Consider the following 15,273-nt stretch of genomic DNA (forward strand, 5'->3'; position numbering starts at 1 on the left):
TGGCGTCCTACGTGCGGGAGCGAGGTCTGCTGCTGCTGGAACCGAGCTGCCACTGTGGAACACTTGGGAGTGTACTTCTCCGATCAAGGTGGGTAAAAGAATGTATTTACTTTTTGCCTACCTTACACTTCGCATACCAATCAGCCTCATTGCATGCTGGAGTCTCAGTTTGGGTTTTGTCTCTCTGTTCTGTTGCAGATTGACTCTTTATCCGATCTCCAGTATGGACCCTCTAGCGCCTAATACAGACCAGCCTCACACTGACAGGTATGTGGTGCTTAAGGTAGGTTTGTGTTTTTTTTTTTTAGGAAAAGAGTGCGAAGATTCTAAGACATACAATTATGTCTCCTGACAGCCCCAGAAGACTGCAATCAAGCCATTCCTCGGAGGTGGCCAGTACCTCGAAGAGGAAGGATCATCCAGAGGGCGGCTCTCCCAAGAAACATCGCAAAAAGAGATCACACAAGCACTGCTGGGCATGTGGAGAAAATACTTTACCAGGGAAACTGGTCTGTGGAACGTGTTTCATGCAAATGTCCCGGGAAGAACAACCACCTGTGGAAGTATCGCAGTTAATTAAGCAGGCGGTACAAGAATCCATGGCAGAGTACATAGCAAACCTGCCACAAACAGCGCCTACCTCAGAACCGGTACCTTCAACCGCTCAACAACAGGCGGAAACAGAGATCCAGGAAACAGAAGTGGGGTTTAACTTCGCCCTGGTAGAGCCTTATGTTAAGGCGGTGAGACAGGCCATCGAGTGGGAAGAGGAATCAGATGAGGATTCAAAACAGGATAAGAAAAGAAGGACCTACTACAAGCATCTTAAAAAATCATGTACACCATTTCCAGTTATGGAGGAGATAAACCAAGTCATACAAGATGAATGGGAAAAGACTGAAAAGAAAGTAGCAATAGCAAACAAGCTGGCCAAGCTCTACCCGTTACACGAAGAACATTCAAAATCCTTAGACAATGCTCCCGTGGTAGATGCCTCAGTAGTCAGGCTGGCCAAACACGTCACGCTTCCACTGGAGGATGCCATATCGTTTAAGGACACTATCGATAGAAAGATGGACTTCGACCTCAAAAAAGCGTACACAGTCTCTGGCGGAGCAATGAAGCCTGCAATCGCATTGACATCTGTAGCGAAAGCCATACATGCCTGGACAGACAATCTGGAGACTGCGATTGCAGGTGATACCGATAAGGAAACCCTAATCGACTCGCTACAAGAATTCAGACTAACAGGAGATTTTTTGGGAGAAGCAGCGGTGGACATCATACGCTCAACAGCGAGGTCTATGCTCCTCAGCGTGACCACTAGACGAGCTCTGTGGCTTAAGTCGTGGGCGGCCGACCCCAATTCAAAGCAGAATTGGTGCAAGATCCCGTTTGACGGAGGCAACCTATTCGGCGAACGCATGGACAAAGCGATAACCAGAGTCACTGGAGGGAAGTCCGGTCTTATTCCGCAGGACCGAAGACCCAAGAGACCATTTACTGGTCAGCAAAATAGAGGTCAGCAAGCGCGCTTCAGAAGCTCCAGATCCTACCGGCCCGGAAGAGATTATAAGAAGACCTGGCAGGGGGGTCAAGCGACCCTTACTAGGCTGAATAAACAAAAGGCCTCAACCTCTTCAGGCACTTCCGCAAAGGGCTTTTGATGGTGCGCTCGCCCAGGTATGCCCGGTGGGTGGAAGACTTCAGGCCTTCGGGCAGATCTGGGCGGACAACTGTCGGAACCCTTGGGTGATATCCACAGTGAGAGACGGGCACAAGTGGACATTCAAGCGAGACCCTCCAGATTCCCTATTTGTACCCACGAGAATTCCAAACTCGCAAGAGAGAGGGACTATCTTAACAACATACATCCAAGACTTACTGCGGAAAAAGGCAATTCTAGTAGTACCACCTCAGGAGAGAGGACAAGGAGTCTACTCACCACTGTTCTTTGTTACAAAGAAAACAGGGGAGCTAAGACCAGTCTTAGACCTAAGAACTTTGAACAGCCTAATCAAGTTACCACGGTTCAAGATGGAGTCGCTGCAGTCGATAATATTAGCCACCAGAGTGGCAGACTGGATGCTATCAATCGACCTAGAGGACGCATATTTGCATATCCCCATAAGACCGGATTATCAGCGTTTTCTGCGTTTTGCTATAGGAGAGAAACACTTCCAGTTTGCCTGTTTGCCCTTCGGAATAAGTACTGCCCCGAGGACTTTTACAAAGGTGCTAGTCCAGGTAATAGCCCTACTACGTCTGAAAGGTCTTCGAGTTTATCATTACCTGGACGACATTATCCTGCTAGCCCAGAGTCAGACACAGATAATGAAACAGAGGGAGACTTTAATACAGACTTTACAACAGTTTGGATGGCTGATAAGTTGGCGCAAGAGCCAGCTACTTCCAACACAAGATATAACCTTCCTAGGCGCGAGATTTCAAACAACCTTCAACTCAGTCAGTCTACCAGAGGAGAAAAAGGCAAACATAATCAGGAAGGTGGAACACACAATCTCGTCTCCTCATCTTCGTGCCAGACAATGCTTAAGTCTACTGGGGACATTGACAGCAACTATACCCATGTTGAGATGGGCACAATGGCACACCAGGCCATTCCAGTGGAACTTCTTGAATCAATGGCGCAAACAAGAGATGCAACAGTGGATAGAGATTACACCGTCAATGAAAAGCAGTCTAACATGGTGGATGAATCCGATGAATCTGTGCAAATACCAACTGATAGAGGAGGTGAAGCAGTTTATGATAACAACCGACGCAAGCTCCAGAGGTTGGGGAGCATACTCAGCAACCCAATCGATACAAGGTGTATGGAAACAACAGCCATGCAGGGAACCGGCGAATATCTTGGAACTGAGAGCTATTCTACAGGCACTACGCTATTTTCTTCCCCAGATCAGCAACAAATCTGTCCTTATCAGGAGCGACAACCGAACGGCTGTAGCTTATATAAACAGACAGGGGGGAACCCGCAGCCTCAGACTGCTACAACAGACGGCACCGCTAATGCAGTTTGCAGAAGAACATTTGAGCAATCTCAGAGCGTTGTACATTCCGGGGCCATCCAACAGGAAAGCGGATTATCTGAGCAGAGTGTCTATCGACAACAACGAATGGACTCTGAACCAGAAGGTGTTTCAGACCCTATGCGACCGTTGGGGCAGTCCGGAGATAGACCTGATGGCGACAGCACAGAACAGGAAATGCATACGCTTCATCTCCAGAAATGCATGTACGTTGGCAGAGGGTACGGATGTAATCACAGCAGCATGGAACTGCCGACTGGCCTATATGTTCCCTCCGATCCCGATGATCAACAGAGTGCTCAGGAGACTTGCGAGAGAGAAGGTGACTGTAATCGCTGTTATACCATTTTGGAGCCATCGACCCTGGTTCCCACTGTTATGGGAACTAAAGATCAGACCCCCGTGGATGTTGCCGACAACACCAGACATTCTGATACAAGGGCCTATTCGGCATCCGGATCCTCAGAGACTACATTTAACGGCCTGGCTCTTGAAGGGGAGAGGCTAAGGGAGGCTGGTTGTTCTGAAAACGTCATTACCACCATTCTAAAATCTCGGAAACCTTCGACAAATAGAGCTTACCATCAGATCTGGAGCAAGTTCATCGATTACGCAAGGGACCACAGTTTTGATCACAAGTCCCCAGAACCCTGCAACCTACTGGCATTCCTACAGACCGGTCTTGAGAGAGGGCTCAGCTATGCGGCACTAAAGGTGCAGGTAACAGCTTTGTCGGCCCTAACAAATGTAAGATGGGCTTTCAACCCCCTAGTAATCCAATTCTTGAGGGGCGTAATGAAAATCAAGCCGCCTAGGAAGAATGTTTTCCCAAAATGGGACTTGCCAGTAGTACTACAGGCCTTATCGGGGGCTCCGTTCGAACCACTAGAGTCCTGTTCACTGTGGAACCTCACGATGAAGACGGTATTCCTGACTGCGGTATCATCCGCGAGAAGAGTATCTGAACTGCAAGCAATCGGAACTAAGGAGCCATATCTCTGTTTCTTCCCGGATAGGGTAGTCATTCGACCTTTACAGCATTTCATACCCAAGGTCTCCACAGTGTTTCACTATAACCAGGACTGGACGCTTCCCACTTTCCAGGAGGACCAGTCATCAACACCTCACAAACTAGACGTGGGGCGTATGCTCAAATGTTACCTTGAAGCAACTTCGGAGTTCCGCAAAACGGAAACATTGTTTGTAATACCAACGGGTTACAGAAAAGGCGAGGCCGCCTCTTCAAGAACGATTTCATCTTGGATAGTAAAGACGATTCAAGCGGCATACAGGGCTGTCGGTCAGGAACCTCCAACAAATATTGTGGCGCACTCGACCAGGTCCATCTCAACCTCTTGGGCAGCGTATTCAGGAGTGTCGGCGGACCGAATATGTCAAGCGGCCAATTGGAAAACAATTAATACGTTCATGCAGCACTATAGGGTTAACCTAGCTGCAAATTCCTCTATAGAGTTTGGAAAGACAGTATTGTCTGTTAATTCTTCAGTTAATCCATAATGACATAAAATTTTGTTTGATTATTCTGTGAAGTAATAAATCCTTTTTGTTTGGTGCACAGGCAATGGTCTCCCTCCCTCTATTTTTTCTTGTGACTAGTTAGAACCCATAGGTGCTGCCATGGAGGCATTAGGAAAGCGGAAAATTGTATACTTACCTATCGGTAATTTTCCTTTCCTGATGCATCCATGGCAGCACATAGGGCCCACCCATATCTCGGTAAGTCCGACAGGTTAGACGGGGTGGAGTCCTACTACCTTTAATTTATCTAGATACCTGTCCTATCAGGGTAGGGGGCGGGACTACTACCCATAGGTGCTGCCATGGATGCATCAGGAAAGGAAAATTACCGATAGGTAAGTATACAATTTTCCGCTATGACAAGAGAGGTTCTAGCTGCTGCACCTACACACTATCACTGAGAGTCACAGCTCTGCACACACAGATATACCTGCCTACACAGCTGTATATGACAAGAGAGGTTCTAGCTGCTGCACCTACACACTATCACTGAGAGTCACAGCTCTGCACACACAGATATACCTGCCTACACAGCTGTATATGACAAGAGAGGTTCTAGCTGCTGCAGCTACGCACTATCACTGAGAGTCAGAGCTCTGCACACACAGATATACCTGCCTACACAGCTGTATATGACAAGAGAGGTTCTAGCTGCTGCAGCTACGCACTATCACTGAGAGTCACAGCTCTGCACACACAGATATACCTGCCTACACAGCTGTATATGACAAGAGAGGTTCTAGCTGCTGCACCTCCGCACTATCACTGAGAGTCACAACTCTGCACACACAGCTATACCTGCCTACACAGCTGTATATGACAACAGAGGTTCTAGCTGCTGCACCTATGCACTATCACTGAGAGTCACAGCTCTGCACACACAGATATACCTGCCTACACAGCTGTATATGACAAGAGAGGTTCTAGCTGCTGCAGCTACGCACTATCACTGAGAGTCACAGCTCTGCACACACAGCTATACCTGCCTACACAGCTGTATATGACAAGAGAGGTTCTAGCTGCTGCACCTACGCACTATCACTGAGAGTCAGAGTTCTGCACACACAGATATACCTGCCTACACAGCTGTATATGACAATAGAGGTTCTAGCTGCTGCAGCTACGCACTATCACTGAGAGTCAGAGCTCTGCACACACAGATATACCTGCCTACACAGCTGTATATGACAAGAGAGGTTCTAGCTGCTGCACCTACGCACTATCACTGAGAGTCACAGCTCTGCACACACAGATATACCTGCCTACACAGCTATATATGACAAGAGAGGTTCTAGCTGCTGCACCTACGCACTATCACTGAGAGTCACAGCTCTGCACACACAGATATACCTGCCTACACAGCTATATATGACAAGAGAGGTTCTAGCTGCTGCACCTACGCACTATCACTGAGAGTCACAGCTCTGCACACACAGATATACCTGCCTACACAGCTGTATATGACAAGAGAGGTTCTAGCTGCTGCACCTACGCACTATCACTGAGAGTCACAGCTCTGCACACACAGATATACCTGCCTACACAGCTGTATATGACAAGAGAGGTTCTAGCTGCTGCACCTATGCACTATCACTGAGAGTCACAGCTCTGCACACACAGATATACCTGCCTACACAGCTGTATATGACAAGAGAGGTTCTAGCTGCTGCAGCTACGCACTATCACTGAGAGTCACAGCTCTGCACACACAGATATACCTGCCTACACAGCTGTATATGACAAGAGAGGTTCTAGCTGCTGCACCTACACACTATCACTGAGAGTCAGAGCTCTGCACACACAGATATACCTGCCTACACAGCTGTATATGACAAGAGAGGTTCTAGCTGCTGCAGCTACGCACTATCACTGAGAGTCACAGCTCTGCACACACAGATATACCTGCCTACACAGCTATATATGACAAGAGAGGTTCTAGCTGCTGCACCTACGCACTATCACTGAGAGTCACAGCTCTGCACACACAGATATACCTGCCTACACAGCTATATATGACAAGAGAGGTTCTAGCTGCTGCACCTACGCACTATCACTGAGAGTCACAGCTCTGCACACACAGATATACCTGCCTACACAGCTATATATGACAAGAGAGGTTCTAGCTGCTGCAGCTATGCACTATCACTGAGAGTCACAGCTCTGCACACACAGCTATACCTGCCTACACAGCTATATATGACAAGAGAGGTTCTAGCTGCTGCACCTACACACTATCACTGAGAGTCACAGCTCTGCACACACAGCTATACCTGCCTACACAGCTGTATATGACAAGAGAGGTTCTAGCTGCTGCAGCTACGCACTATCACTGAGAGTCACAGCTCTGCACACACAGATATACCTGCCTACACAGCTGTATATGACAAGAGAGGTTCTAGCTGCTGCAGCTACGCACTATCACTGAGAGTCACAGCTCTGCACACACAGATATACCTGCCTACACAGCTGTATATGACAAGAGAGGTTCTAGCTGCTGCACCTACACACTATCACTGAGAGTCACAGCTCTGCACACACAGATATACCTGCCTACACAGCTGTATATGACAAGAGAGGTTCTAGCTGCTGCAGCTACGCACTATCACTGAGAGTCACAGCTCTGCACACACAGATATACCTGCCTACACAGCTGTATATGACAAGAGAGGTTCTAGCTGCTGCACCTATGCACTATCACTGAGAGTCACAGCTCTGCACACACAGATATACCTGCCTACACAGCTATATATGACAAGAGAGGTTCTAGCTGCTGCAGCTACGCACTATCACTGAGAGTCACAGCTCTGCACACACAGCTATACCTGCCTACACAGCTGTATATGACAAGAGAGGTTCTAGCTGCTGCACCTACGCACTATCACTGAGAGTCAGAGCTCTGCACACACAGATATACCTGCCTACACAGCTGTATATGACAAGAGAGGTTCTAGCTGCTGCAGCTACGCACTATCACTGAGAGTCACAGCTCTGCACACACAGCTATACCTGCCTACACAGCTGTATATGACAAGAGAGGTTCTAGCTGCTGCACCTCCGCACTATCACTGAGAGTCACAGCTCTGCACACACAGATATACCTGCCTACACAGCTATATATGACAAGAGAGATTCTAGCTGCTGCACCTACGCACTATCACTGAGAGTCACAGCTCTGCACACACAGATATACCTGCCTACACAGCTGTATATGACAAGAGAGGTTCTAGCTGCTGCACCTACACACTATCACTGAGAGTCACAGCTCTGCACACACAGCTATACCTGCCTACACAGCTGTATATGACAAGAGAGGTTCTAGCTGCTGCAGCTACGCACTATCACTGAGAGTCACAGCTCTGCACACACAGATATACCTGCCTACACAGCTGTATATGACAAGAGAGGTTCTAGCTGCTGCACCTACGCACTATCACTGAGAGTCACAGCTCTGCACACACAGATATACCTGCCTACACAGCTGTATATGACAATAGAGGTTCTAGCTGCTGCACCTACACACTATCACTGAGAGTCAGAGCTCTGCACACACAGATATACCTGCCTACACAGCTGTATATGACAATAGAGGTTCTAGCTGCTGCAGCTACGCACTATCACTGAGAGTCAGAGCTCTGCACACACAGATATACCTGCCTACACAGCTGTATATGACAAGAGAGGTTCTAGCTGCTGCACCTACGCACTATCACTGAGAGTCACAGCTCTGCACACACAGATATACCTGCCTACACAGCTATATATGACAAGAGAGGTTCTAGCTGCTGCACCTACGCACTATCACTGAGAGTCACAGCTCTGCACACACAGATATACCTGCCTACACAGCTATATATGACAAGAGAGGTTCTAGCTGCTGCACCTACGCACTATCACTGAGAGTCACAGCTCTGCACACACAGATATACCTGCCTACACAGCTGTATATGACAAGAGAGGTTCTAGCTGCTGCACCTACGCACTATCACTGAGAGTCACAGCTCTGCACACACAGATATACCTGCCTACACAGCTGTATATGACAAGAGAGGTTCTAGCTGCTGCACCTATGCACTATCACTGAGAGTCACAGCTCTGCACACACAGATATACCTGCCTACACAGCTGTATATGACAAGAGAGGTTCTAGCTGCTGCAGCTACGCACTATCACTGAGAGTCACAGCTCTGCACACACAGATATACCTGCCTACACAGCTGTATATGACAAGAGAGGTTCTAGCTGCTGCACCTACACACTATCACTGAGAGTCAGAGCTCTGCACACACAGATATACCTGCCTACACAGCTGTATATGACAAGAGAGGTTCTAGCTGCTGCAGCTACGCACTATCACTGAGAGTCACAGCTCTGCACACACAGATATACCTGCCTACACAGCTATATATGACAAGAGAGGTTCTAGCTGCTGCACCTACGCACTATCACTGAGAGTCACAGCTCTGCACACACAGATATACCTGCCTACACAGCTATATATGACAAGAGAGGTTCTAGCTGCTGCACCTACGCACTATCACTGAGAGTCACAGCTCTGCACACACAGATATACCTGCTTACACAGCTGTATATGACAAGAGAGGTTCTAGCTGCTGCAGCTACGCACTATCACTGAGAGTCACAGCTCTGCACACACAGATATACCTGCCTACACAGCTGTATATGACAAGAGAGGTTCTAGCTGCTGCACCTACACACTATCACTGAGAGTCACAGCTCTGCACACACAGATATACCTGCCTACACAGCTATATATGACAAGAGAGGTTCTAGCTGCTGCAGCTACGCACTATCACTGAGAGTCAGAGCTCTGCACACACAGCTATACCTGCCTACACAGCTGTATATGACAAGAGAGGTTCTAGCTGCTGCACCTACACACTATCACTGAGAGTCACAGCTCTGCACACACAGATATACCTGCCTACACAGCTGTATATGACAAGAGAGGTTCTAGCTGCTGCACCTACGCTCTATGACTGAGAGTCACAGCTCTGCACACACAGATATACCTGCTTACACAGCTGTATATGACAAGAGAGGTTCTAGCTGCTGCAGCTACGCACTATCACTGAGAGTCAGAGCTCTGCACACACAGCTATACCTGCCTACACAGCTATATATGACAAGAGAGGTTCTAGCTGCTGCAGCTACGCACTATCACTGAGAGTCACAGCTCTGCACACACAGATATACCTGCCTACACAGCTATATATGACAACAGAGGTTCTAGCTGCTGCACCTACGCACTATCACTGAGAGTCACAGCTCTGCACACACAGATATACCTGCCTACACAGCTATATATGACAAGAGAGGTTCTAGCTGCTGCACCTACGCACTATCACTGAGAGTCAGAGCTCTGCACACACAGATATACCTGCCTACACAGCTATATATGACAAGAGAGGTTCTAGCTGCTGCACCTACGCACTATCACTGAGAGTCAGAGCTCTGCACACACAGATATACCTGCCTACACAGCTGTATATGACAAGAGAGGTTCTAGCTGCTGCAGCTACGCACTATCACTGAGAGTCACAGCTCTGCACACACAGATATACCTGCCTACACAGCTGTATATGACAAGAGAGGTTCTAGCTGCTGCAGCTACGCACTATCACTGAGAGTCACAGCTCTGCACACACAGATATACCTGCCTACACAGCTGTATATGACAAGAGAGGTTCTAGCTGCTGCACCTACACACTATCACTGAGAGTCACAGCTCTGCACACACAGATATACCTGCCTACACAGCTGTATATGACAAGAGAGGTTCTAGCTGCTGCAGCTACGCACTATCACTGAGAGTCACAGCTCTGCACACACAGATATACCTGCCTACACAGCTGTATATGACAAGAGAGGTTCTAGCTGCTGCACCTATGCACTATCACTGAGAGTCACAGCTCTGCACACACAGATATACCTGCCTACACAGCTATATATGACAAGAGAGGTTCTAGCTGCTGCAGCTACGCACTATCACTGAGAGTCACAGCTCTGCACACACAGCTATACCTGCCTACACAGCTGTATATGACAAGAGAGGTTCTAGCTGCTGCACCTACGCACTATCACTGAGAGTCAGAGCTCTGCACACACAGATATACCTGCCTACACAGCTGTATATGACAAGAGAGGTTCTAGCTGCTGCAGCTACGCACTATCACTGAGAGTCACAGCTCTGCACACACAGCTATACCTGCCTACACAGCTGTATATGACAAGAGAGGTTCTAGCTGCTGCACCTCCGCACTATCACTGAGAGTCACAGCTCTGCACACACAGATATACCTGCCTACACAGCTATATATGACAAGAGAGATTCTAGCTGCTGCACCTACGCACTATCACTGAGAGTCACAGCTCTGCACACACAGATATACCTGCCTACACAGCTGTATATGACAAGAGAGGTTCTAGCTGCTGCACCTACACACTATCACTGAGAGTCACAGCTCTGCACACACAGCTATACCTGCCTACACAGCTGTATATGACAAGAGAGGTTCTAGCTGCTGCAGCTACGCACTATCACTGAGAGTCACAGCTCTGCACACACAGATATACCTGCCTACACAGCTGTATATGACAAGAGAGGTTCTAGCTGCTGCACCTACGCACTATCACTGAGAGTCACAGCTCTGCACACACAGATATACCTGCCTACACAGCTGTATATGACAATAGAGGTTCTAGCTGCTGCACCTACACACTATCACTGAGAGTCAGAGCTCTGCACACACAGATATACCTGCCTACACAGCTGTATATGACAATAGAGGTTCTAGCTGCTGCAGCTACGCACTATCACTGAGAGTCAGAGCTCTGCACACACAGATATACCTGCCTACACAGCTGTATATGACAAGAGAGGTTCTAGCTGCTGCACCTACGCACTATCACTGAGAGTCACAGCTCTGCACACACAGATATACCTGCCTACACAGCTATATATGACAAGAGAGGTTCTAGCTGCTGCACCTACGCACTATCACTGAGAGTCACAGCTCTGCACACACAGATATACCTGCCTACACAGCTATATATGACAAGAGAGGTTCTAGCTGCTGCACCTACGCACTATCACTGAGAGTCACAGCTCTGCACACACAGATATACCTGCCTACACAGCTGTATATGACAAGAGAGGTTCTAGCTGCTGCACCTACGCACTATCACTGAGAGTCACAGCTCTGCACACACAGATATACCTGCCTACACAGCTGTATATGACAAGAGAGGTTCTAGCTGCTGCACCTATGCACTATCACTGAGAGTCACAGCTCTGCACACACAGATATACCTGCCTACACAGCTGTATATGACAAGAGAGGTTCTAGCTGCTGCAGCTACGCACTATCACTGAGAGTCACAGCTCTGCACACACAGATATACCTGCCTACACAGCTGTATATGACAAGAGAGGTTCTAGCTGCTGCACCTACACACTATCACTGAGAGTCAGAGCTCTGCACACACAGATATACCTGCCTACACAGCTGTATATGACAAGAGAGGTTCTAGCTGCTGCAGCTACGCACTATCACTGAGAGTCACAGCTCTGCACACACAGATATACCTGCCTACACAGCTGTATATGACAAGAGAGGTTCTAGCTGCTGCACCTACGCACTATCACTGAGAGTCACAGCTCTGCACACACAGATATACCTGCCTACACAGCTATATATGACAAGAGAGGTTCTAGCTGCTGCACCTACGCACTATCACTGAGAGTCACAGCTCTGCACACACAGATATACCTGCTTACACAGCTGTATATGACAAGAGAGGTTCTAGCTGCTGCAGCTACGCACTATCACTGAGAGTCACAGCTCTGCACACACAGATATACCTGCCTACACAGCTGTATATGACAAGAGAGGTTCTAGCTGCTGCACCTACACACTATCACTGAGAGTCACAGCTCTGCACACACAGATATACCTGCCTACACAGCTATATATGACAAGAGAGGTTCTAGCTGCTGCAGCTACGCACTATCACTGAGAGTCAGAGCTCTGCACACACAGCTATACCTGCCTACACAGCTGTATATGACAAGAGAGGTTCTAGCTGCTGCACCTACACACTATCACTGAGAGTCACAGCTCTGCACACACAGATATACCTGCCTACACAGCTGTATATGACAAGAGAGGTTCTAGCTGCTGCACCTACGCTCTATGACTGAGAGTCACAGCTCTGCACACACAGATATACCTGCTTACACAGCTGTATATGACAAGAGAGGTTCTAGCTGCTGCAGCTACGCACTATCACTGAGAGTCAGAGCTCTGCACACACAGCTATACCTGCCTACACAGCTATATATGACAAGAGAGGTTCTAGCTGCTGCAGCTACGCACTATCACTGAGAGTCACAGCTCTGCACACACAGATATACCTGCCTACACAGCTATATATGACAACAGAGGTTCTAGCTGCTGCACCTACGCACTATCACTGAGAGTCACAGCTCTGCACACACAGATTTACCTGCCTACACAGCTATATATGACAAGAGAGGTTCTAGCTGCTGCACCTACGCACTATCACTGAGAGTCAGAGCTCTGCACACACAGATATACCTGCCTACACAGCTATATATGACAAGAGAGGTTCTAGCTGCTGCACCTACGCACTATCACTGAGAGTCAGAGCTCTGCACACACAGATATACCTGCCTACACAGCTGTATATGACAAGAGAGGTTCTAGCTGCTGCACCTACGCACTATCACTGAGAGTCACAGCTCTGCACACACAGATATACCTGCCTACACAGCTGTATATGACAAGAGAGGTTCTAGCTGCTGCACCTACGCACTATCACTGAGAGTCACAGCTCTGCACACACAGATATACCTGCCTACACAGCTGTATATGACAAGAGAGGTTCTAGCTGCTGCAGCTACGCACTATCACTGAGAGTCAGAGCTCTGCACACACAGATATACCTGCCTACACAGCTATATATGACAAGAGAGGTTCTAGCTTCTGCAGCTACGCACTATCACTGAGAGTCACAGCTCTGCACACACAGATATACCTGCCTACACAGCTGTATATGACAAGAGAGGTTCTAGCTGCTGCAGCTACGCACTATCACTGAGAGTCACAGCTCTGCACACACAGATATACCTGCCTACACAGCTATATATGACAACAGAGGTTCTAAGAAGAAATTTTACAAGATATGGACCGATGGTTATCTCTATGCAATAGTGATCTGTAACCAAGTTTAATGGTATATCTGTCATGTTAAAGCGGAGCTGAACTCTTGCACAGGACAGAAGGGAAACAGAGAGAAATGCACCCTGTATGTATTTAGAGAGTTTAGCCTGTCTAGTTCCCCCTCATCTGTGACTAATCACACGTTGTAATCTGATATCTCCCCTGAGTCACATGACTGCCATGGCAGATAAGGCAGATAAGCCCATTTGAAAGCACAGGATGGTAACAACATGTCTGCTTCCATGAAAGCAGGACGGAGAAACACTGCAGATTTATTGCAGGATTTGTATCAGCTGTAACAAAGAAATGTTTTTCTTTAAAAGTTATTATGCTGTTGCATATATTATAGAGCAGAGAGGAAGTCCTGAGTTCAGGTCCGCTTTAAATGACTGCATGAACATTATCCGCTGTATCCCTGTATTATACTGGAGGGAGGGGGGAGGGGCCGCTGTATACCTGTATTATACTGGAGGGAGGGGGAGGGGCCGCTATATCCCTGTATTATACTGGAGGGAGGGGGGAGGGGCCGCTGTATACCTGTATTATACTGGAGGGAGGGGGAGGGGCCGCTATATCCCTGTATTATACTGGAGGGAGGGGGAGGGGCCGCTGTATACCTGTATTATACTGGAGGGAGGGAGGAGGGGCCGCTATATACCTGTATTATACTGGAGGGAGGGGGGAGGGGCCGCTGTATACCTGTATTATACTGGAGGGAGGGGGAGGGGCCGCTGTATCCCTGTATTATACTGGAGGGAAGGGGGAGGGGCCGCTGTATCCCTGTATTATACTGGAGGGAGGGGGGAGGGGCCGCTGTATCCCTGTATTATACTGGAGGGAGGGAGGAGGGGCCGCTGTATCCCTGTATTATACTGGAGGGAGGGAGGAGGGGCCGCTGTATACCTGTATTATACTGGAGGGAGGGGGGAGGGGCCACTGTATACCTGTATTATACTGGAGGGAGGGGGGAGGGGCCGCTGTATACCTGTATTATACTGGAGGGAGGGGGGAGGGGCCGCTGTATCCCTGTATTATACTGGAGGGAGGGGGGAGGGGCCGCTGTATCCCTGTATTATACTGGAGGGAGGGGGGAGGGGCCGCTGTATCCCTGTATTATACTGGAGGGAGGGGGGAGGGGCCGCTGTATCCCTGTATTATACTGGAGGGAGGGGCCGCTGTATCCCTGTATTATACTGGAGGGAGGGGGGAGGGGTTGCTGTATCCCTGTATTATACTGGAGGGAGGGGGAGGGGCCGCTGTATCCCTGTATTATACTGGAGGGAGGGGGGAGGGGCCGCTGTATACCTGTATTATACTGGAGGGAGGGGGGAGGGGCCGCTGTATCCCTGTATTATACTGGAGGGAGGGGCCGCTGTATACCTGTATTATACTGGCGGGAGGGGGGAGGGGCCATTTGA

This window comes from Hyperolius riggenbachi, chromosome 10 (assembly GCF_040937935.1).
Source record: "Hyperolius riggenbachi isolate aHypRig1 chromosome 10, aHypRig1.pri, whole genome shotgun sequence".
In the NCBI taxonomy this organism is placed as follows: Eukaryota; Metazoa; Chordata; class Amphibia; order Anura; family Hyperoliidae; genus Hyperolius; species Hyperolius riggenbachi.